The following is a 23950-nucleotide window of genomic DNA, read 5'->3' as shown; positions in this document are numbered from 1 at the left end:
TGTGCGATATACGACTTCGGACTTGCATTCAGTGAACCGTATCTGATGTTTGATAGCGCATCTTCGGGGTCGTCTGTTCATCATGGAGCAAATTTTTGCAAGCTTGCATGGTGCTGAAAACAACACATTTACACCATATCGATCCCCTACCTTCTTGATATTGTGCGCTATCTTATGCATGTACGGTATTACCACCACAGGCCTCTTGTCTTCCTGCTTGCTTTGCGTATCACCGCTAGAAGTGACCTTGATTCTTTGTAGCAGAGATTCACATATCGCTGTTATCATCAGATACGGGCTAGCGCTACCCAGACTCACTAGCTGCTTGTCAAAGCCGGCCTGCACACAATGATCGCAGGATTTTGAGAGAGCTGCGTGTAGGCACGTGATGGCAATGCTGCGTTTAACCAGTTTGGAGTTGGCACTGCTGAACGGCATGATGCTTTTCTTAGAACGGAGGTTGTACACCCAACACACATGGGGCAACCTGCCGGATCACTGTAGGGAATGCAGAGAATGCGGACCGATGCTGGAACAGGCAACGTTTATCGGCAGAGGCAGGGAGCGATTTGAAAGATAGATTATAGAAGCATATCATATACAGAAAGCTGGGTCCACGTGCATTAGCAATTCATCTATTAAACTCTGCCGCCAGGAGCTGGGTTTCTTAGACGGCCACGTGTAGTTATAGATTCTGTTTTTTTTTGTTCTTGTGGCTTTTCTTTTCTGCCGATGGTGTTTCGAAATGTGAATTCAAACCATGAATATGTGTTTTTTCTGCTTCCGGTTCGTGGTTGATATTCTTGCCTTATAAAAGAGGGTGTTTCCGCAATAAACTCAGTTGGTAGTAGGCGCTCTTTGTGTTATCCCCTATTTTTCCAGTGTGTGTGTCTTTTGCGCCATTCTGAACTTCAATCATGAACCAACTAGCCCCAAAGCAAGTTCTTCTGCAACGCATGTCCCCTGGATCTTAGCGAAAAGCTCGAGTACATGTTTCCATTTTTCTGCACACCGCACCTTTGCGGGCTAGGGCATGTAAAAAAATAAAAAAAGTAATGCGCAGCCGACAGGATTCGAACCTGTGCGGGGAAACCCCAATGGATTTCGAGTCCATCGCCTTAACCACTCGGCCACGACTGCGGGATGCTTCCGCGGCTCCGAACGCAGCTTGCCAAAAATGTGACCTCCTCAGAAAGGAGTACGGCGCAGTTTTTAGAGCCAAAGCAATACTAGTCTACTGCCAGCGATTTCGACGATGTCTCACACCAAGAAAATGAAGCCTCAGCCGGACTCAGTAGGGGAATGAGTGTGCACGGCAAGAGACCAAAGCGCAATTTTAGCGATGGTCCTGCAGGGCAAGGACGGCTTCACACGGTATAAGACATTAGGCATGTCCCATACATGTCTTGGAAGAACCGCAATTCGACCTTGGAATGACCTTGGTGGGTATAAAGACGGGTCAGACAGCAAGCAAAGCTCAACTTGGGGATGGCCCTGCTCGGTAAGGATGGCAACACATGGTATGGCACATGAGGCATGTCTCTAACATGGTTAGGACAACCCGAAATTCGACCTTGGAATGACCTTGGCCGGTATAAAGACGCGCATGAGAAAGCAAGCAAAGCTCAACTTGGGTATGGTCCTGCAGGGCAAGGATGGCAGCACATGGTATGACACATGAGGCATGTCACAGACATGGTTAGGACCACCCGAAATTCGACCTTGGAATGACCTTGGTTGATATAAAAGACTTGTCAGACAGTAAGAAATGCTCAACTTGGGGATGGCCTTGCACGCTAAGGATGGCAACACAGGGTATGCCACATGAGGCTTGTCCCAAACATAGTTAGGACTGCCCAAAATTCGTCCTTGATATGACCTTGGCCTGTATAAAGACGTGAGACAGCAAGCAAAACAACTTGGGGATGGCCCTGAAGGTTAAGGGCGGCAACAAATGGTATAGCACATAAGGCATGTCAAAGATATGGTTAGGACAGCCGAAATTCTACCTTGGAATAACCTTGGCTGAATTTGACTGCCAGTGAATTTGGCTTTGCCTGGATGGGAATGGGAATGTTCTGGTCTGGTGACGTGCCTCCCGTCCACCCAATGGGAATGCTTCGGTCTAGTGACGTCCTTCCCTCCAACCAATGGGCGAACTTAATGGCCGACGACACATTTAGGCACCATCGGGCTTCTAATGCTACCGCAAAACAATGCTCTCATTCAGCAGGGGGCAATGGTGAAAAAAAAGTGTTCTGAGATTTCAATTCATGGTTATTTAATACTGTGTGCCTGCTCAAAACGACAGCAAGCTACTGCTATTAATGTTCTCTTCAAGGATGATGACTCAAAAAGAATCAATGGCCTGTGTTGCAGTCGCTGTGGTGCGGAATATTTCCACTTATTTCTATATTTCATCTTTGCCATGAACAAGGCTTGCAGTTCAGCATCCTCGACTAGTTTGCGCAAAAAAAAAGCAATAACACGAGCGTTGAGTACGCTTGCTACCATGTTTCAAGCAGTGTCTGCATTGACAGAGGGACTACCGCGAATCTGCAGGCGTCAATGAACCTTGAACAGTGATATTGTTGAAGTTCGAAGTCGACATTTAAAGCTTATGTTTGACTGCAGCCGACGCCTTCTTGCAGCGAAAGTTGTGAACATGCGCAACCCTCGTCAACGCAGGCTTTACTACGAAGTCTGGTTGGGCGCTATCAGACTGGAATGTCTCATAATATTGCTTTTGACAGTGGCTCGCCGAACTGGATGACAAAAATATTGGAAATTGTGGACTTAGGGCTTTCACATATGTAAGTATAGATACGAAGAACTATAACGCGCGCACCGCAGTACTTGAAGTGGGTAGAATCGACAGATCGCAAACGCCGCCTCCCTCTCAAGTCACCAGTGTCGTTTCATAATCTTGGACATTACGTAATAGACACGAATGTGCGCGGTGAATTTATGGCCGAAGCTGCTTCCACGTCGCGATGTCGACCGCAACGAGATGCGCTTCAGTCACTCGACAGCATCCCGCCCGGTGTATCTTGAGGCAGCAGCTATCCCGTGTTTCTGTTCTCTTGATTCAATGAATTCTACAAAAAGTTCCTTGCCCTTCCTTCTCCTCTTCCTTGCGTCTTTCCTGCCTCCCTTCCTTCCTTCCTTCCACCCTTCCTTGCTTCCTTCATTCCTTCCACCCTTCTTTCCTTCTTTTGTTCCTTAATTCATTATTTTCTGTATTCCCTCTTTCCTTCCTTAATTATTTGTTCTTTCCTTCCGCTCTTCCTTCCTTTATTTCTTCGTTAATTCATTATTTTATTTAGTCCTGCTTTCCTGCCTTCCTTCATCATTTCCTTGTTACCTTCCACCCTTCCTTCCTTCTTTTCTTCCATCCTTCCTTCACTGCTTATTCATTCTTTCCTTCCTTCTTTCCTTCTTTCCTTCCGTCCTTCCTTGCTTTCTTCATTGTTTCTTTCCTTCCACCCTTCCTCCCTTCTTTTCTTTCATCCTTACTTCCTTCTTTCCTTGCTTGCTTCCTTCCTTCTTTCCTTCCATCATTATTTGCTTCCTTCATTGTTTCTTTCCTTCCTTCTTTCCTCCATCCTTCCTTCCTTCTTTCCATCCGTCCTTCCGCGACGGCAGTATTCAGATAAAGCGGAAATGCGCTCTAAATGCCAGTGCAAGCGTTAAAGATCCCCAAGTGGTCGAAATTATTCCGGAGACCACCACTACGGCACCTCTTTCTCTCTTTCACGCCCTCCTCCATTCCCTCCCTCACCAGGCAGTTTAGGCATCCGCCAGGAAGTGGGACAGATTGTGCGCCCTTACTTTCCCCCAAAACTAGCTCTCTTCTCTCACTCTCTCCTTTATCTCTTCCCTTATGGCGCGGCTCGGGTGTCCACCGAGAAATGTGAGACAGTTACTGTGCCACTTCCTTTCCCCCAAAACCAAAAACCAACCAATTCCGCCACTCGTTCCCGACGTTCTGACTACGCAGAATGAAGGCAGAAGCCATGAACACAGATAAGATCTAATTTAAGAGTTGGGATAGCAGTTCGAGGTAAACATAGTACACGTCGACAACGATGAAACACATTTCCCGAACTTCGCGTTCCACAATGTATCTTTCTCGCTTATTCCATTGCAATGAAGAAAACTGTGGAGGCACTTCGGGGAGACCGCATACGACGGGAATAGGACGCAGACGAAAGCAATGCAACCTACAACGAAGGCTGATGGAAATAAGTTGTCAACTCTTCAAACCAGCCTCGTGTCGCGCTTTGCCGGACGTTCTTAACGAAGCATTCAGGAACTCAGAACACCATCCACGCACCATTCAGGGATGCGCCCACATTTTACTATTCGTCGAACTCGAGACAGAAGGCGTGGCCGCCAGTCTGAGCGAGTTCCTAATCATCTCCGATTGTAACGAGGAGTCGGAATATCGCAAAAAAAAAGAAAAGAAAACCTGACGCGGCTCTTGCGTTCGCAGAAAAGGGTACAACGCGTGGGAGAAGTTTTCTGTCAAGACTGTGGGTCGGATGCAGTCGCCCGCCGTAAAAGCGGGCCGTAAAAAAAAAAAAAAAAGAAGTACGCAGAGTGGCTTAGTTTTACGCTACGTCTTAGGCTCGTGCGTAAGACCGCCCCCTAGCAGCCGTACAGCCAGAAAAGAAAATAATAACTAAAAAGAGAAGTTTCAGAATCAAGCCGGGGGTGGCAGCCATTTTTGCCCGCGCTGAATGCGCCGGAAATGAAGTTCGTCGGCTACGTTTGTCTTCTGCGTTCGCGCCGTCACCGCATTGGGCGCTGCAGGCGTGACGTCTGCTGCTTGTGTCGATGACGCTGACGCTGGCTTGACACGTGCGGGCTTTTGTTTCATTTTTATTATCATTCCTTTGAGCTCAATGAATTGAGGCCGGCCGGGCTGAAACGCGGGCCGCCAAAAGACTTCGCGCTGATCTGACGCGAGAGACGTGTCAGGGAAAAAAAAAAGAGATTGAAAACGAGATGGGCTGCGCTAAGCCTTTCTAGATTGCCAGCAATATAGTAGGATCGAAGGGCGACAGTTTAGCCGCCATTATTGCTGGCGCGCGGTGCTTAGACGAGTTCAACGATGATTTTGTTCGCCGAAGGAAAGCTAGCTGGCTTTGACAATGGTTTTTACGACGTGATGGCAATAAAACTGGAGCTCACTGTGACCCCTGGTAGCCGAACATGGGTAGCATCTAATGAAGCGATAAGTCGGAGCTGGAGGCCGTAAAACGAAGCAGCGATATAACGCGCTACATCGATGTAGGATGACAACACGACACTTAATTCTTTGTTTTTCCACAATCCACTGAAAAAAATAGTAAACAGGAAAGAGTAACACAACAATGCTTAGTAATGCGCTTTGTATTGAAAATTGTCCCTAATCCCGGTCTCCCCGCGCTTGCACAGGTCGCAACAGATTTTTATCGGTCGAGTCGCACTAATTTACATAGAGCCAATGAACGCTATAGAGTCACAGCGATGAAAAAAAAAATGTCAATAAAAACCCAGCGGTATATAAGGAATAAACACTACAGTATATAATCCGCTTTGATGCGTCATTACACTCTTTTTTTTTTTGTTCTGAAGTGTATACGGAGGAATTCACGACCATAAAAATGTGAACTCGAAATAATACGGGGTTAAAAGGTGCGGTTTGTTGTGCTATTGGCGTCGGTATAGTTCGTGAGAAAACGTGGATTACGGTTAGAAGAAAACGATTTTGAGTCGAAGTACCACCGCTTATTTCGACTACTGCGGACATTTACCGGCTCACGTCGTGTACACAGAGTTGCCCACAAGAGGAAGATGCGAGTTCAACGCGGTCATCACACTCTTCTACAAAGAGGCCAACGCTTAAAATGTTCTTAAGAACTCAAATTTCCTAGATACCGCACTTTAAGCGCGAGTATTTTTAAATTAATCTAAGAATATGTACATAAAGTGCTCAAAAGAAGCAAAGAGTCTTTGAGACCACGGAAGGAAGAGAGCAATGTTACTTTTCTTTTTAATACGGCTTTTTGATGATGACAGAAAATTAACGAACGAACTCTTTAAGCCAGGAGAAAATTTTCCCAGAAAGTGGAGAGGGTATTTCCCTCTTTCCACTTTTCCACCTGCTAACTGAGGTCCCAGGTGGATGGATGGACGGACACATATTTCCGACATGGGTGTTATAATGCTAACGCAGCCCCCCATTAGGGCGAGCACTGTAACCTAATACTCATAATTTAGTAACCAGTATACTGCGCTGTTCGCGCAATAAAGTTCAGTGTTGGTCAAATATTTAGGAGAATCCCCCAAGGCGGAGTAGATTTGTAATAAGGGAGTAATTACTCATTGACATCCACCCGAGCGCAGCCATACGGCTACAAAGGAAAGCTATACAGCTTTCTCAGAAACTTCGCAGTGAAAGAAAAATTCGTCCTGGTCCGGGGTTCGAACCAGAGACCACCACTTCACCGGAGCAGTCGCTCTACCAACCGAGCTAACTGGGACGGCAAGCTTACGGTAGGGCGAGAGCGAATTGATCAATAACTCGAAGTGCGAACTGTGTTGGTCAAATATTTAGGTGAATTCCCCAAGGTGGAGTAGATTTGTAATAAAGGAGTAATTACTCATTGACATCCACCCGAGCGCAGCCATACGGCTACAAAGCCGTATGGCTGCGCTCGGGTGGATGTCAATGAGTAATTACTCCCTTATTATAATAAAGTTCAGTATAGAGAGTTGTGCCTTCTCCATATCTTCACTGCGCCACGTTGTATCTCAAATAACGAACCCTTATCACCTGGGCTGACTTTCAGCTCCGTCCCCACTTTATCTGCCCGTCCAGCGCCAGAATTGGTTTCCTGGAGTTTGCTTATCTTCTCCGGCCAGAAAATGTATCTAAGGGCCAATTCCGAACGGCCTATCAACCCCTCTTTATCCAATGAACGAAGGACGTCGCTATCGAGTGGACAGATCGACTCAGTGATTCTGCCGAGAGAACGACCCAATAACAGAGCGGATTGTTTTAACTCCTTTCACCTCCACCAGAAGTGTCACCCACAAAGCGGTTCCTGACGTAGAGAGATCTCCACGGGTGTTTATTCGCCGGCTTTAGCGCTGGGCACTTAAGGGTCATCAGGAGAGGACGGGACCCCCCAAACTCAGCCGGGACAGCTCGCAGTGGCCACATGAAAAGCAACCCTGACCGCATGCCGGCGCAAGTGGAGCGGTAAAGCTTTGCGTCAATATACACAGACTGCCGTTACTCTTCGCTCTTCAATTCTCGCTATAGAAACATTACAGCGTTTGCGTTGCGCCATTGAATACTGCGCGATACTACGAAACAACTATGTTTCATAAGATTTTTCACTACAATACATATCTCAGACTGAAATTTCTAACACAACCGTTCTACACTTCGTCACGCATTGGTCACCGCCACAAGGTAGGAATTCCTTTATGTCGCACCAAATACTGCCATGACTCCTTCATTCCAAGCACTTCTAACAGTTGGAATCGCCTTCCTCGTGCCATTGCTGAAATTACATGGTTTATTGGTTTATTGGGGTTTACCGTCCCAAAGCGACTAAGGCTATGAGGGAAGCCGTAGTGGAGGGCTTCGGATAATTTCGACCACCTGGGGTTCTTTAACGTGCACTGACATCGCACAGTACATGGACCTCTAGAATTTCGCCTTCATCGAAATTCAGCCACCGCGGCCGGGATCGAACCCGCGTCTTTCGGGACAGCAGCCGAGCACCGTAACCACTGAGCCACCGCGGCGACGTATACGAAATAAGAATTGTAATGGTAACGAATAACATCATACAGAATAATTACACGCTTTCAATTACAGTTTTTGTGCTGCCTAACAGGAATACTGGAAATGCAAGCAATATTAATTTTAGTTACCCTGTAACCCTGAACACCTATGAACAGAGCTTAATTCAATACTACGGGGAGAAAGTATGGAATACAGTACCGCTCTAAATGAAAATGGCTAGCAATTTCCTGTTCTCTGTTAAGCGGTTCAACTTTTTGAAGATTAAGGGTTATGTTTGCTGATCTTATGTGTGTCAGATCTTGAGTATTGACCGCCGTTGTTTTGTTGACTGAGCATGAGTAACCGAGCTTTATGTATATTCTGTTGCTGAAACGACGACTGTCTACAATGGGCTTCTACTAGCTTCGGCTATTGGCCCAGCAGATTTTACCCATGTTTTTTTAGTCGACATAAAAGATAAATAAAAGAAAAAGACCATAACCAGTGACGTCGACCATCATCGGTCACATGACCACAGTGCCACCCATATTCGTTACACTATCGGATCAAGTAAGTGGTGCGTTGCCATTGAGCTCTTAGCAGATAATGCCAATCTCATTTAGATCTGTTATTTTGCAGCAGTGAGAAAAGCGCAGCACTTTATCAAGTGCGAGACTCAGACCACAGCAGAAAGTGATCACTATCGAGTGTCGCGTGTGTGTTCCACTGCGGTAGCCATCAAATGCCGATTCCTTGAAAGTTTACAACGGCAGCCCATTTCTTTCAGCACTTAAAACGCGTCTTACCGTCCTTCCAGCAACACACGAAGCTCGTCCTCAGCAACGTGCTAGACCACGGGAATTTCAGTGCTGTGAGTTTGACGCTGTTTCCTCCTACTTCAGTATGGAACCTGAACGGAGCTTCCTACTTGCCGCCAACGCTCCCGCATTGGCGCTGGCAAGGCACCTCGACGCCCATGCGGCGACGCTCGTGGAACTGGAACTCACGAACAACCGCATCGTGGGTGGAGATGAGCTGTGCAGCTTGGCCATCCGCGCCCAGAACCTACAAACCCTCAAATGCCTCGCCTCCTCTGTGGAGGCGCGTAACATCATAAGTCTCATCCTGGTGCCTTTAAGCCACCTGACCCGCCTGGAGCTCTCGATGGTTGGCGAGGACGACTACACGCGCACACAGATCGAGGAAATTGGCAAGCCGACCGGGAGTGAATTCCGGAAAACCGTGTCCTACAGCATCCTCCACCTTTATGTCGAGATCGCCGGCGACGCCAACTTCGACCTTCTCGATTTGTTCCTCGAGTACTGCCCGAACGTGACCGATCTTCACGTGCACTTGGTGCGCGGTCCCTTCGACAGCGCCGTCCTGCGCTGCGCCAGGATCTTGGTCAATCGGCCCAACATGGAGACGTTCGCGTTCACTTCTGAGCTGCCGTCGCCACATCCCCTCGAACTGCCGGAGGCGTTCGACTTCGGACACATCGCGCGCGCGTGCGCCAACGTGCTGCACCGGCGCGAGGGACAACGGTGGAACTGCAAGCGTCTCCGCGACTTGGCGACGTCCAACCAACCGGTACTGCCCGAACCCCTGGCCGTGGTCGCCGTCGAGCAGGGCGACATCGACGAACAGATTCACCAGGCCGGCTTGCTAAACAACTGGGGTGCTGTGCACTCCCTATGCCTCGTCCTGCTGTCGCCGCCAGCCCGTGGCGGATATCCACATGCGGCCGTATCAGGCTACTTCAACTGGGACGCCCTTAGCGACCTGTTCTTTCTATTCAAGAACCTCACTGAGCTGAACGTTAACTCTTTCCACTTCGCCTATGACGTCGACTTTACAATACTGCTGGAAGATTCCCCGTGTAGTCTCAGGGCGCTCTCACTTCCCCCCTGCGCCCTGCGCCCTGAATATGCACTCGAGCGACTGGCGAGGTGCAGAACTATCTATGACCTGGACATTCGTTCCGGCTACGACGGCCCCAGTAGAGCTTGCCACCGTTGTTTGTCTAGGATCGACTTGAGGCCCGTTCCGTTTGAAAGTTTGAGTGTGAGCACTTTGCACGGCCGCCTGACGATCTACAACGCACCGTTGAGGTACCTAAATTTCCTCACAGGCAGCCAGATGGCTGAGCTGCGCATTGTTGACGACTCTCCCAATCCGTGTGAAGCCTACACCCAGATAGGGTGGTTCCTGCAATTCAATACGTCTCTGCGTACGCTCGTCCTCTCGTACACGGGTCTCTGCTTCACTACAAGCTCATTCCAGGTATTCTGCAATGCGGAAAGCATTATTTAGTCGCACTGTAGATGCATGAACCTTAAAGAACTCGGTGTCTTTATTACATGTGTAGATGTGTTGCACGTAGATCCACGTGCCCCAACGTTCTTGATCACTAATAGCTTCCAAGGAGCCAATAAGTGAATTAGATGAGCGGGCTGCCTTTTAGCGCGCACCTGATGCATCAGCAAGGCGATGTCTATGGCGGTAGTGACGACCTGCAATTCCCCCCCCCCCCCCCCCCGCCCCCGCCCCCCGTAAAATTAGTCCTTGTTTTGATTTTATATGCGCATGCTCTGTAAAAACGAGTTTGCTGGCCGCACGATGTTCAGGTTACTTTTTTTCTCACTTTCGTCGCCCAGTGCTGAACTCGAAGCTTAAAAAACTTCACGCAGTAGAACGCTTCATAGTTGGCGCGCTCCGATAACCTGTTTACTGGGGATATAAAAATGCTTGGTTGCTCTCACCTATGTGCGCCTGCAAGCATTCAGTCACCTGTAAAGGTGCATCCCGTGCAATTTGAGCTAGTACTGCTGCCGGAAAATATGCCGACCAATCTAAGCTGCGTGGCCTGATAATGATGGATATTTGAGGGACCTCGAGCGGAAGGGCTTCTGTGGCCAAAGAACGCCATGGCACAAACTGGTACACATTCTAGTCGAGGTGGAGAAAAAGACAAATTTCCGAAAGCATTTCGCCTGAAAGAAACTGGGCATCAGGTCAGGGAAACGCTTGTACCCATTTTATCGCAAGTGGTTACTCGGATCCACTGGGGTTCGAGCCTGGCCTCATAGTCATGTGACCTGTGCCTGACGTTCTGGGCACTAAGTATACAGCAGTCTTCATCATAATTCAGTGTTTCCGAATGTAAAGAATGTTTCTGCAAGACTCTAGGAAGCAAGGCTACTCTTTGAAACGGCACATTTCGTGCAATGCAACCCTAATCCTGCTCAATTCAACCAGAATACCATTAGGGACATTAGTACCGGCAGAGACACTATAAAATTTAATTCGTGGCCTTACGAATGGTCTTTAGTAAGCCAGTTATCTGATTCCAAATATCAAGAATAGTTGACTGGTTTGAGCTGCATTCAAAGAGAGGGAGCACATCCAGTGGAAAAATTATTTTTATGACAGCATGTTAAAGGCTATCTACGTGAAGATTAAGCTTGCAGGGCATTAATACTTACGGAGAATGGCGCTTCGTAACAGTTTTCGGGTGTTTTTGCAAATGCTTGTAGGCGGACAGGAAAAACTGGACAAAAGACGCACCTGCAGATCCAAACGGAGACGGTAACTGTGTGTTTGGGCGGGTGGTTTCGTAGTGATGCGATTTTTTTTTAGCGAAAGAATATGAAACATAAAAATGACGCGATCACGTAACAAAAGAGTCAGGGTGGGACGAGCCGCAACATGCATTCGTTGGGTATGTTAATGAATTTTGCTTTGCGCTTCGCCAGTCCTTTCGCTCTATATGATGATAGTTCAACCGGTGTACGGATTATAGCTCTAATGCTTTATTGTTGATTATTGCTCGTCTTGCTAGGCATGATAGAATCTCAGCGCACGAGGACACACACAAAACGGCACTGATCAACTTTATTTTAGGCATGGTTTTCATCTGCGCATTATATTTTACAGGATATTGCATGGTGTTTACAAGAATTATTTAGCCCCGTAACATTCCTGCATTGTTCTGTTGTTTGTTCATGACAGCCGCCGCGATGTCTCAGTGGTTGCGGGGCTTGGCTGCTGACCCGAAAAACGCGGGCTCGAACCGAGCTCCGGGGGTGGAATTTCGATGAAGACGAAACTCTAGAGGCCCGTGTACTGTGCGATGTGAGTGCACGTTAAAGGACCCCAGGTGGTCGAAATTTCCGGAGCCCTTCACTACGGCACCCCTCATAGCCTGACGCTTTGGGAAGTTAAACACCACAGAACATATTTGTTCATGATCTATCGACGGTCCCGAATGGCGCAGATTACATGAGCAATGGAGCCTCCACTCCCTGATGTTGAAGACATGGTGCGATAGACATATACAGCGCCAGGATTGCGATCGAAAACGCGTGCGTCCGGCTCCAGGTGACTCAAACATTTGGGCGGCAAGACAACTTCGCATGCACCCTCCAAGTGATTCAGTCGAATCCACGCTCGAATGCTGATCTCAGGGGTGTGGGTATCAGATTTTGTCCAGGACGGCCACATGTCGAATGGGATAGAATGAAAAAGGTCCCCATGCTTTCCCCTTTCGACGCACGATAAAGTATTGCAGGTGGCATAAATCATTTCACAGCCCTCCACTGCGGCATCCCTTTAGCCGACGTGTCGCATCGGGGTGTTAAGGGCCGCGTGCCATTACTAGCGAGCATGCAATGGTGCTCTTTCTAAGGAGCGCGATTTCCACAGCCTACCGTAAAAATTCTTTTTTTTTTTTCACCCAGGACAACATCTTAAAGGCGAAGACCCTTCGTTACCTGTGCATCCTGTCCGACGCGCATGAGCCGGACGAGCTCGTCGAGTCTGTCGTCGAAAGGACGGCCAGCAGATTCCGGAATCTCGAGGCAATGCACGTTCACTACCGTAACGAAAATGACGTGCCGCAGCAACTGACCTGGCTTCTTGCACCGGAGGACCCGGAAGTGCTGCAAGGACTCGTCGCCCCTGCCCCCCCTTTGCCGGAAGGTTTAAGGGATGCCCACATGTACCGTGGAAAGCCTTGCGTCCTCTGCTCAACGCAGACGTTCATCGGACTGAAGAAGCCGCACAACCGCGGGAGCATGTCTTGCGTATAGTGTCTTTTCCGCCGCCACGATTTCTTGCTCTCGAAACAATGGGTCCGAGCCGCTGATCTTCTGCTTCTTTCCGCAATCTCATATCTTTTTATGTTACCTTATACGCTAAGCACTACAGACTTGTGACTTACATCGGAATACTGCTGCACGGGTATCTGTGCTGATGGCTGGAACTGATCGCGAATGCTTTTCTGCTTAAAAGTTGTGTTCGTATTTTATGCGGCATTGCGTTTTGCAACTACTTTCTTAACTGGCTTATGGGTGTGGTTGATTGGGTTCACTGATTTTACGCTTATTTGATATCTCTCGTCGTATTCTCGTCGTATTCTGGTCAGCTGACAAACTACTGTTCATTCTGCGATGTGCCCAGTAAGCATTTTGTGAATCAATTGGCGCAGTAAAAAAAAATAAAGTTGATGACTTTCACTTTCTTCTACGTACCGTCCAACTGACCTTTGTTTTAGGAACAGAATCGTGGCTCGATCCGACTATCTCAAGCGCTGAAATATTTCGTGACACGTACGAGTGTTTTCGTCGCGACCGTCATTTTATAGGCCTCCTGGTCCTTCTGTAAAGCCGCTAGTTGACTTATCTAATTTTCTTGAAACTATTAACAATGAATGCCTTGTTTTAGGGGGGGACTTTAACCTTCCGGACATTGACAACCAAGAGACATAGCTCGAGGGAATCTATACTCAACATTTTTGACTTTTTAGATTCCAACAACTTTTGTCAGTATGTGCATGAGCCGTCACGAACGGACGGAACTGGTCACGTACTCGACCTCTTGCTGTGTAACGTGCCTGATGTTGTATGCAATGTACAAGTGTTGCCTGGTTTGAGCGACCACAATATTATTATAGCAGATTTATTAGTTCACTATCTGAAGGTTGCAAAACCACCTAGGTGAAAGATTTACGTCTACAGCAGGGCCAACTACGAGGCGATTAGCGCTGCTTTTGATTCGTTCTTTCCAGTTTTTGATGAACTCGCGAATAACTTACCTCTTGAAATAGATTGCATGCCGGAAGTTACTTTTTGTGTTGACGGTGTGCGTAAATTATTGAAGGATTTGAATCAGGCTAAGACTTGTGGCCCTGATGACATTCCTGCCCCAATTTTAAGGAATTGTGCGGATACATTATGTCTGTATTTCACCCGGCTGTTCCAGAAGTCCCTTAATGAAACCGACTTGCCTGCTGATTGGAAGGTAGCGCGTGTCGTGCCCATACATAAGAATGGTATGCGAAACTCCGTTCAGAACCACAGACCCGTTTCCTTAACCAGCATAACCTGTAAAATTATGGAGCATGTAATATATAGTTGCGTTATGGCCCATCTCACCAAACACAATCTCCCATGCACTAGTCAACATGGTTTCAGGCGTGGATTTTCCTGCAGTACGCAGCTGGTAGAGTTATTTATTTATTTATTTGTGACGCTGAGTGTGCCGCGCGGCATAAAACGTGGTGTTAGTGACTAGTAGTTGGCTGGTAGAGTTCGTTCATGATTTAGCATCGGCAATTGATAAGCAACAAGTTGTGGACTGCGTTTTCTTGGATTTCCGTAAAGCATTTGATGTTGTCGCGCACAGTCTTCTTCTCTCCTGGATTGTAAAGTAATTGAGTGTATTGCAGAATATCTCTCGTTACGAAAACAGGCTGTTGTTCTGAACGGTATTTCTTCACAGTATGCACCAGCTACGTCGGGAGTTTCCCAAGGCTCAGTATTGGGACCACTTTTGTTTTTGCTGCACATTAATGACATTTCAGTTCGCATACAGTCTTCATTCAGGATGTTTGCCGATGATTGTGTTGTTTACAGGGTAGTAAATTCCACTTCTGATTCGAAAATCCTGCAAACTTATTTAGATACTGTAGCAGACTGGTGTGTACGTTGGGACATGTCCTTAAATATAAAAAAAAATTCAGGGGGCACTTTGACTGTCTAAAGTGGGTAGAGGCGGAAGCGTTTTCCGCACCACCTTCGCTGTTTCTGTGGCACTGGTGGCGTCACATATAAATGAGTACTAATTACTAAGTGATGAGAAATCTCTAATTAATTGTTAATTACTGATTGATGCCTGAATACTAATTAACTGCTAATTAATGACGCATAAGCTTCGCCTTTAGGAGTGGAACGCGACAGCGCGTTGTAGCGCTGCCAGGGAGTCCACGGAACGCCACCACCCGTTCGGCGCGATGCCTTGCCCTTTGAACGCAACGCTTTTTGAGGAAAGGAAATGGCGCAGTAATTTTCTGTCATCTCGGTGGACACCTGAACCGCACCGTAGAGGAAGGGAGGAGGTGGGAGTGATATAAGATAGATAAAGAGGAGCCGTAATGAAGAAAATGAAAATTGTATTTGAGGTGCGAATCGTGGTGACACGACGGGTAAAACCACTTACACATGACCATGACCTACTTACACAAGATTGACCCTAGTCCAATTAACACTAAAAGTATTGCCGTATTATGTGAATTTCCCTAGTTTTTTCCTCTGTTTGTGACACAATGCAGCGAGTCCAACGAGTTGCCACACCCGTCTGTGCAAGCGAATACTTCCCATAATGCATCAGGGGTAAAAAATGACAAAGAAATAGGCATGCAACCCATTCAACTGCGTACGGGAGCAGACGACACTGAAGGACACTTCTGCTTTCGTTGCAGCAGACGACCTCGTTTCGCAGACGACAGTGGACCTAAGTTCTCGGTAAAAAGGGGACGTTACCTGATATCTTGCTGATGGTGGCCGAAAAAACAATGCCAGAGGTTACTTGGAATCGAATGCGACGTTGTTTCCTTTTGCCTCTAGTTATTTACGCAATCTTCATAAAAAAGCAACAAGCTCATCGGCTAAAAGGTCCCGTTCATAGCTCTACAAACAAGGTTATGCTTTGCCAAACGATATGTACGTTGATACGCAACTGCGGAGAACTCAAGCAGACGACGGCATTAATTTCAGGCCTTCCAGCAAACGACCTCGAGATGTTTTTCAAGGTTAGCTCGGAAATGGCCGCCGTTTTTGAAGATTAACTGTCTTTTACCTAAAAGAGCTCGATTCCACAGAAACGCCGTACTTAGTCAATGGGAAAAAACTTCGAGCTAAATCCTGCCAAGCTGATCACAAGTCCGGATTTTGCGCAATATTGAACCATAAAGAGATCAATAGCCGGAAATAGAGACAGTCGTTGTCGTAAAGATTGCGAAGAAAACAGAAACAGCAAAGAGCAAAATGGCGACGAGACTGTAAGCGATACCTTGAGCTGCACTTTGAACATAAAAGAAACACCCTAAACGGAGAAAAAAGCTGTCAGAAAAGACAGAAGAAATGCTTTCTTTGGCCTTGAAATGTATCTGAGCAGACGGCACCACACTTCCACCATTTGGCGTTCTTTGAACACCATAACCGTGTTACTGCGTGCGCACAAGACATAGCGCCCTCTGTCGTCTGCGAGATCACTTGTTTTTCTTGAAGCTACACACACTGCTAGCGGGCATAGATGTAGACAACGACTAAGAAGGAAAAAAGCAACATAGGATATAGCTCTGAGAGGGCGATGGACGGTTTTGAAAGCACGGTTTTGTGCTGAGGGGACACAAGAAAGAAGAGATGACGCCAGCTGTGTCACAGGGTGTCCTCTGTATAGGGGGAGCCACTTGGCAGCCCTATGCTTGCCGCCTCGAATATCGACTGCGCTGTTATTGTGCCACGATCTACGAAAGCTCTCTTCATTCTCAACCAAAGGGAAACCGCCGTGGTGGCTCAGCTGTCATGGCATTCAGCTAATGAGTCCAAAGTCATGGGTTCGAATCTCGGCAACGGTGTCCCCGTTTCGGTGTAGGCGGAATGCAAAACTGCCCGTGTACTGTCTGATATAAACGTATGTTAAAGAACCCCATGTGGTCTATATTAATGTGGAGTTCGTGACTACGGTGCTCCAGTTTCAGAGCGTTAAACCTCCAATACCATACCATAGCACACCAACACATACAGTACCATAAGCTGTCGTGCCATGCCATGTCATGCCATACCTTACTATACCATGCCCTGCCATGTCATGCCATGCCGTACCATAAAATTACATACCGTACTATACCGAACCATATCCTGCCATGCCATACCATACCATACCATGCCATACCATACTACCATGCCATCATATACTATACCCTGCCATGCCATGCATTACCATACCATATCCTGCCATGCCATACCTCACCTTACCATGCCCTCATATACCATATCCTGCCATGCCATGCAATACCATATCATATCATGCCATGCCATGTCGTACCATACCGTACCAAGTACTGCCTTGCTATACCATATAGTATCCTGCTATGCCTTACCATACCATATCATGCCATGCTAAGTGATACCCTACCATACCACATCCTACCATGCCATACCATACGATCTCCTGCCATGCCGTGCCACACCATAGCCTCTAAACAGGAATATGCTATATGCATGTAAAAGGAGAGTAAACTGTCCTCCAGCGCACACCCTTTTGTAAAAAGGCACTTCCTTTTATAAAAGAGTGTGCGCTAGAGGACAGTTTACTTCCTTTTCATTCCTTTCTGTTTAGAGTGTACAGTCGAGGACAAAACTCTGGACCACGTGCTTCTAAAACGAAGCCCATAGCTCTGCTGTTAGCCTACGGCTGGAGGCCATACTTGTGGAGGTGAAAGTCAATGTTTTTTCATCTCCACAAGTGTGGTTTCCAGCCATCGGCTAATAGCAGAGCTGTGGGCTTTGTTTGAAAAACATGTGGTCCAGAGACTTTTGTCCCCGACTGTACCATTTCCTGACACGCCATAATCCCAGATGAGCTTAAATGAAAGCTCGGGGTTCAAAAGTGTGTTGGGCCGGATGGCTCGGACAAGCCGGTCGTCATTTCGTGGTAGCGCATCCGGCTCCTGCAGGAAAGGTACTGGGTTCGAATCTTCATGACCCGCCGGTTTTTTTACTGGGTATCAAAACGTAACTGCAAAAGCGCTCGGTCTGTTCAGTGTTGAAACCCCTGGAAAAAGGGGCAAGTCGTAACCTTACTAAATAGAAACTGACTCTAGATTGCATTCCACCCACACTGAAGTACGTCACTTGATTCTAACGTATTGTTTTCCCACCTGTGAGTAGTCAGTGTTAGGTAGAGACTCTAGGGGATGTAAACAACTATTAGCTAGAGAACCTAATGTGAACATATTTTTGACGGAAGGGAAGTTACGAGGTTGAAAGGATTGCAGGACCGCTTGAATGTTTCAGTTCTGTGGGCGGAACACGATAATGTAGTCGATGCAACCGACGAAGCATGCACTGTGGTCATTCGATCGAATTACGGTGACATGGTCGTACAACTGACGCAGAGCTATAGCCTGACGCGTTATATGTATATGTGTACTGATTTTGCAGCTATGTGAAACGCTATGTTTCACGTAAGGGTACCTTGCCACTTTATTTCAACATGAAGCAGATTAGAAAACGGGGAGTATTTAGTCATTATCATGCACATAAACCCAACCATACGGTTAAGAAGGAAAACTTCACAATTTTCACAGAAACTTTTTAACACTAACGAGAAATTCCTCCCGCATTTATTATTTTATCCTGATTTGGTTTATGGAGGTTTAACGTCCCAAAGCGACTCGGGCTATGAGAGACGCCATAGTGAAGAGCTCTGGAGATTTCGACCGCCTGGGTTTTCCTTAACGTGCACTGACATCGCACAGCACACGGGCCTCTAGAATTTCGCTTCCATCGAAATTCGACCGCCGATGGCCAGGATCGAACCCGCGTCTTTCGGGACAGCAACCGAGTGCCATAACCACCGAGCCACCGCGGCGGCAATTTTGTCCTGTCTTTTATAATTAGTTCAACATGTATTAAGGCGAAAGCCTTTAATGGCACATTCTCCCGTCCGTCCGTCCGGCGTTACATCCAGCGCCTGGGGTGACTCATCGACGAGCGCAGCTACCAAAAGTTGACGTCATCTTCGTCGACAGGTGGAGCTGTCGGCGCGGCGGCGTCCAGCGCTGCTGCGTCGTCAGTCGGTGTGCGGCAGCTAGTGGAGGAGGATGGCTCCCAGGCGGCGCAGCCGTAACAGACATAGGCACTCATTGGCAGTCGAAGTAGCGCGACAAAGGCTTTCGCCTAGCGCACTTCAGGCTACCAAAGTGGCCCCATACTCTTTCCACATTAAATCGGACGTAACTGATAAATCGAACCGAAATCAAATCAATTTGGACAGAATTCACTTCGACTCCGATACCACGCGCTTTGGAAGTAGAGACAACGACCGCCGTGGTGTTTCTGCGAAAATCCCCATCCTCGCTAGCTCATTCAATATTCTGCATGGTCACATATTCGTCCCTACGTCGAAAAGCCGCGGCACAAACTGTGGGATCGACTCATCGGAGTGTTTCGTATGCCGAACGGCGTCGTCGCCAGCAGCGGATGTTCGTAGCGCGGCCCGCTACGAAACGGAACAGAGAAGACGACAGGCAAAAAAATAAAAATAAAGAGCGAGCAACAAACCGATGCGGACGATGCTCTGCGCTGTAGGAGTTCGTGAGCAAGCAAACGCGTCCGAGGCATTAGCGATCGATCACTGCTGCATGCATACCGACTCGAATGCGCAATTGCTAATCTTCGCTCTCTCTATCTCTGGTTTCTTATTTTTGTTATATATATATATATATATATATATATATATATATATATATATATATATATATATATATATATATATATATATATATATATATATATATATATATACATTATATATATATATATATATATATATATATATATATATATATATATATATATATATATATATATAAGAAGGGGTGACGAAGGCCACTCTGACGAAGGCCAGACCCTGGTCGAAACGTTAGAATAAAGTTGTTGTTTTTCTACCGTGTGTCAACCGAATTACGTTTATATATATATATATAAATGAGAGAAGCCAGCAGCCACAGAAACCAAGGGGCACAGGGGATTTTTAATTAATTTATTTATTTTGTGCTGCTGTTCGATTTAGAATATTACTGAATATGTTATCGCTTAAAGCTAATTGATGAGAAAAGCAGAAGAAAAAACAACCACATGCCCCCGGTGGGATCCGAACCCACGACCTCCGAATTACGCGCCCGGTGCAGGTCGTGGGTTCGGATCCCACCGGCGGCATGTGGTTGTTTTTTCTTCTGCTTTTCTCATCAATTAGCTTTAAGCGTTAACATATTCAATAATATTCTAAATCGAACAACAGCACAAAATAATTAAATTAAAAAATCCCGTGCCCCTTGGTTTCTGTGGCTGCTGGCTTCTCTCATATTTATAACGAGCCCCTCATTCCCCTTCCCTTGTTTCCTCATATATATATATATGTGTGTGTGTGTGCGTGTGTGTGTGCGTGCGTGCGTGCGTGCGTGCGTGTGTGTGTGTATGTGTGTGTGTGTGTAGATTGCGAGAGCATTAATTCTTGATTTCAGCTAAGATATCAACTCGCGTTTGTTCCCTCACCCACTCTGCTCTCTTCCTGCATCTTAAGGTTACACCTGCAATTTCTTTTCCATAGCTCGCTGCGTTGTCCTTGATTTAATTTCAGGCCTTCTCGCCGCCGCGGTGGCTCAGTGGTTATGGCGCTCGACTGCTGACCCGCAATACGCGGGTTCGATCCCGGCCCCATGGCGGCCGAATTTCGACGAGGGCGAAATTCTGGAGGTCCGAGTACTGCGCGATGTCAGTGCACGTTAGAGAACCCCAGGTGGTGGAAATTTCCGGAGGCCTTCACTGCGGCGTCCCTCGTAGCCTGAGTGGCTTTGGGACGTTAGACCCCATAAACCAAACCAAACCAAATTTCAGGCCTTTTCGATAGCTTCCTAAAGTTCCAGCTCTTAGATGAGAACTGGCAGGATTGAATTTTTCTATTATTTTCCTTAATTAGGCACAAGAGTGATTTCGGAAAACGAATTTCCAAGAAAACTTTTTTTGTCTGCATGATGTGGGATCAGAGACCAGTTTTTCAATGCATTTCACTCCAGATACAGCCGATAACTAGGCCAGGGGAAAGCTTGCACCCACTGTGGAAACCGCTGGTAACCTGGCGGTATTGGGAATCGAACCCCGGACCAACCGAATAAGCGGCGGATTTCAGACCACTAAGCCGCCGTAGCGACAGCCTGGGATTGAATTTTTGTTTTCTTTTCTTTGTGTGTTGGGGAAAAAGCGAGTTTGACGTGAAAACAGGGAAGAAAGGGAGGAAAAGCACTGTTTGTTTTTTATTCTTTTGCACCAACTGAAAGTGGACTGAAGTGTTCGAACTCGAAAGAGACGAAATATCAGCTCGGACTGTATGAAATATAAACTTAGAGAAGCGTTTTCAAACAGTACAGTACATGCTAACGGAACCAAAGCCTCAGCTCGGTTAAAACGGAAGTTCGAATTAAGCGAATCATGATTATCGATATTCTAGTGCACTTTGAATTTCTTTCGTTTCCTCTGCCACTGCGACCTCCGAAGCCTTCGCCTAATGCATTAACAATAAAACTAATCAATACTGGTCAGAAACATTTAACAAAGTACAGACTTAATAAGTCACCCGGCCGATAACCTACAGCAAACTAAAAACACGTAAGCAGAACAAAATTTATGAGGCGATAATTTTCTTCATTCTCAAATTGTGACGTCTCGCACAAACGTCAGTCAAAAACGATTGTCTAGTGCTGGAATGAAATCTCGGTTTCATAAACCTAATCACATAAATAACTGCAGAACAGAAAAAGACAATTAATAGGAGAAGTACGAGTAATAAAATTATTTGCTCCGCTTCACTTTTCGATATCTATTCTCGTCGAAAAAGCAATTTAAGCTCAGCACTTAGTCAGACGCAGACTGACATTCAGAAATCTTCTAGAAATCCAATTATATTCAGGCAGCACATGACGAAGGGATTAAAAGGAGCGAAAAATCGGACGAGATTTCGGGGGATACTCGAATTTGGCGCGATTTTTCGGACGTCACAGTTTTGGTTTGAATTGGTTGGCCGCTCAGACTTCGACGTCAGCAGAGGCAGCGAGAGAGGGAGGTAGTTACTTTACTCGAGCTGGAACGGACGTGGCGAATGCGCGCAGTGTGATGACGTCAGAACGCGTGGGCCGCTTAACGACATTTTCCCCTCTCCTAGGCCATCTCGAGCTGACGCCGGCTGTGATGACACTACGGCAATAAAGCTACTGCTCTCTTCTTGCATTCAATTTCGCGTTTCGAAACTTAGAGAGAGAGTGCACTGATATCTCAACCTGCCTCCCCCCCAACCCACGCTCTTTTCTCACCCGCTGACCCCCCCCCCCCCCCCCCCCCCCGTGCATAGATTTGGTTTCTTTCCAAGCTGTTCCATCCCCGGCTCGTTGATCATCGCAGCACATTTTGTGGACTGCATGGTGTTCCGATGGGGTGACCTTTCGAACACAGTTCTCGATCGGTTAGGTTGCGGATCATTATGCGTCGCGAACGAGCATCTCAATGCTGTCTGCATGCATTTCAGCCTGTTGCCACAATAAAAAAAACGTATTGCCTTGTTTACCAACAGGCGGGTAATAGAGTTGATAAAAACAAACAAACAATAAAACGAACAACGGAGCCAACAAGCGAATAACCAGACGAATCAACGAACGAATACAAAGATAAACGGGAAGAAAAATGAATAAAATAATCAGGAAGTGATATAAAGAACTGTTCGAATTACTCCTTACCTACCTTTTAGAAACTTTTAAGGGACCTTAACTGGTAAGCACTAACACATTGCTAATGCTTTAAATAAGCGTCAAAAAATGATGCTTGCTTAATACGCATCAGTACTGAAGTATGCACCTGAGTTTTTTTTTTTCCTGTTGTATATGTGCAATGCATTTCGTAATAATAAAGTCTTTCTTTCCACTATATGCCTGCAATGTACTGTCTTTGGTTGCACATGATTATAATTGTTGAAATTAAAAAAATTGATTGTGGTTGTGTCTGGCGTCATCTACTGTCAGCACGAACTGCTATGTTGTCGATTCAAATTGTTGAACTCTATTCTACGTTTACTGAACTGCAGTCACGAATAAATACGTTGTGTTATATTGCTCTACACTGAAGAACACTAAGCCGTTTCTTTAAATGCTTCGAATAAGTAAATAAAGTGCGACGAAAAGATAAGCGGTACAGGAACATTCACAGCCGCTACAACCTGTTCAGAAGGGGTACAAAATTTCGGTTTGTTAGTGTTACTCAGAAAATTATATAGTCTGGGCATTCCCACGAAGTAGGCAAACAAATTTTGCAGCCGTGGAGTCTAACTGCTCTTTCCTTATCGTCTTTATCCATGCTTTGCGCTGCCAGTCTCTGTGCGTTCACCAACATACAGCTACGCCTTATGACGCAGGTCAGTTCAAATACATACGCGGCATAATTCATTAAAAAATCAAAGTTATCAAAATTAGTGTGACTTGGCCGCCGGAATTTACATAAAAAAACCAGCATAGATGGCTACTAAGAACGCCGCAACTGTTGCGAAATTCCTGAAAAGATGACTACATATGGGAGCACTGCCAATCTCTTCGCCTTTTAATGACACACAGGCTATATAGCAGATGCGTTCGTTAAAAAATCAAGCAAAAGAGATACGTGGCTTTCCGCATCGTGCGACACGTCCCAACGCACTCGTGACCAGTGTAGTTAGATCAAGTTAGATACACGTTTCAATTCACGCTCTCTAACAATGGTCGTTTTAACGCGACGCTATTGGGGAGCTCATGTAGCGGAAAATCCGCTGTCGGCATCGAAGTCGACGGCCTGGTTGACCGTTAACGAAAAATGAACGAAAAATCACAAGAGAAGCAACCTGACCTGGGAGGAAGGGGGGGGGGGGGGGGGGCAACTAAGTCACGTGACTTTGCAGCGTGATCAGAACCTGTCCAGGGGATTGTGAGCAAACTTCCCGGAGTGGTATCAATGTAAAGCAGAGAATGGCCAACTCTGCACATTTACTTATTTATTTAAAAATACACCTCGAGGGTCCCAGATA

At 46.6% G+C, this 23950-nt stretch overlaps 1 non-coding gene across 1 annotated transcript; it reads right to left on the bottom strand.

Moving 5' to 3' along the window:
* Nucleotides 1-1058: 1058 nt before the first annotated feature.
* Nucleotides 1059-1140, bottom strand: TRNAS-CGA (transfer RNA serine (anticodon CGA)). The gene has a single exon. It is a non-coding gene; the product is annotated as a tRNA-Ser (tRNA).
* Nucleotides 1141-23950: the final 22810 nt, after the last annotated feature.

This window comes from Amblyomma mixtum, chromosome 1, assembly GCF_055824585.1.
Source record: "Amblyomma mixtum isolate Tamu chromosome 1, ASM5582458v1, whole genome shotgun sequence".
Lineage (NCBI taxonomy): Eukaryota > Metazoa > Arthropoda > Arachnida > Ixodida > Ixodidae > Amblyomma > Amblyomma mixtum.
The sequence above is the reverse complement of the archived record's forward strand: the minus strand, read 5'-3'. Positions and strand labels throughout refer to the sequence as shown.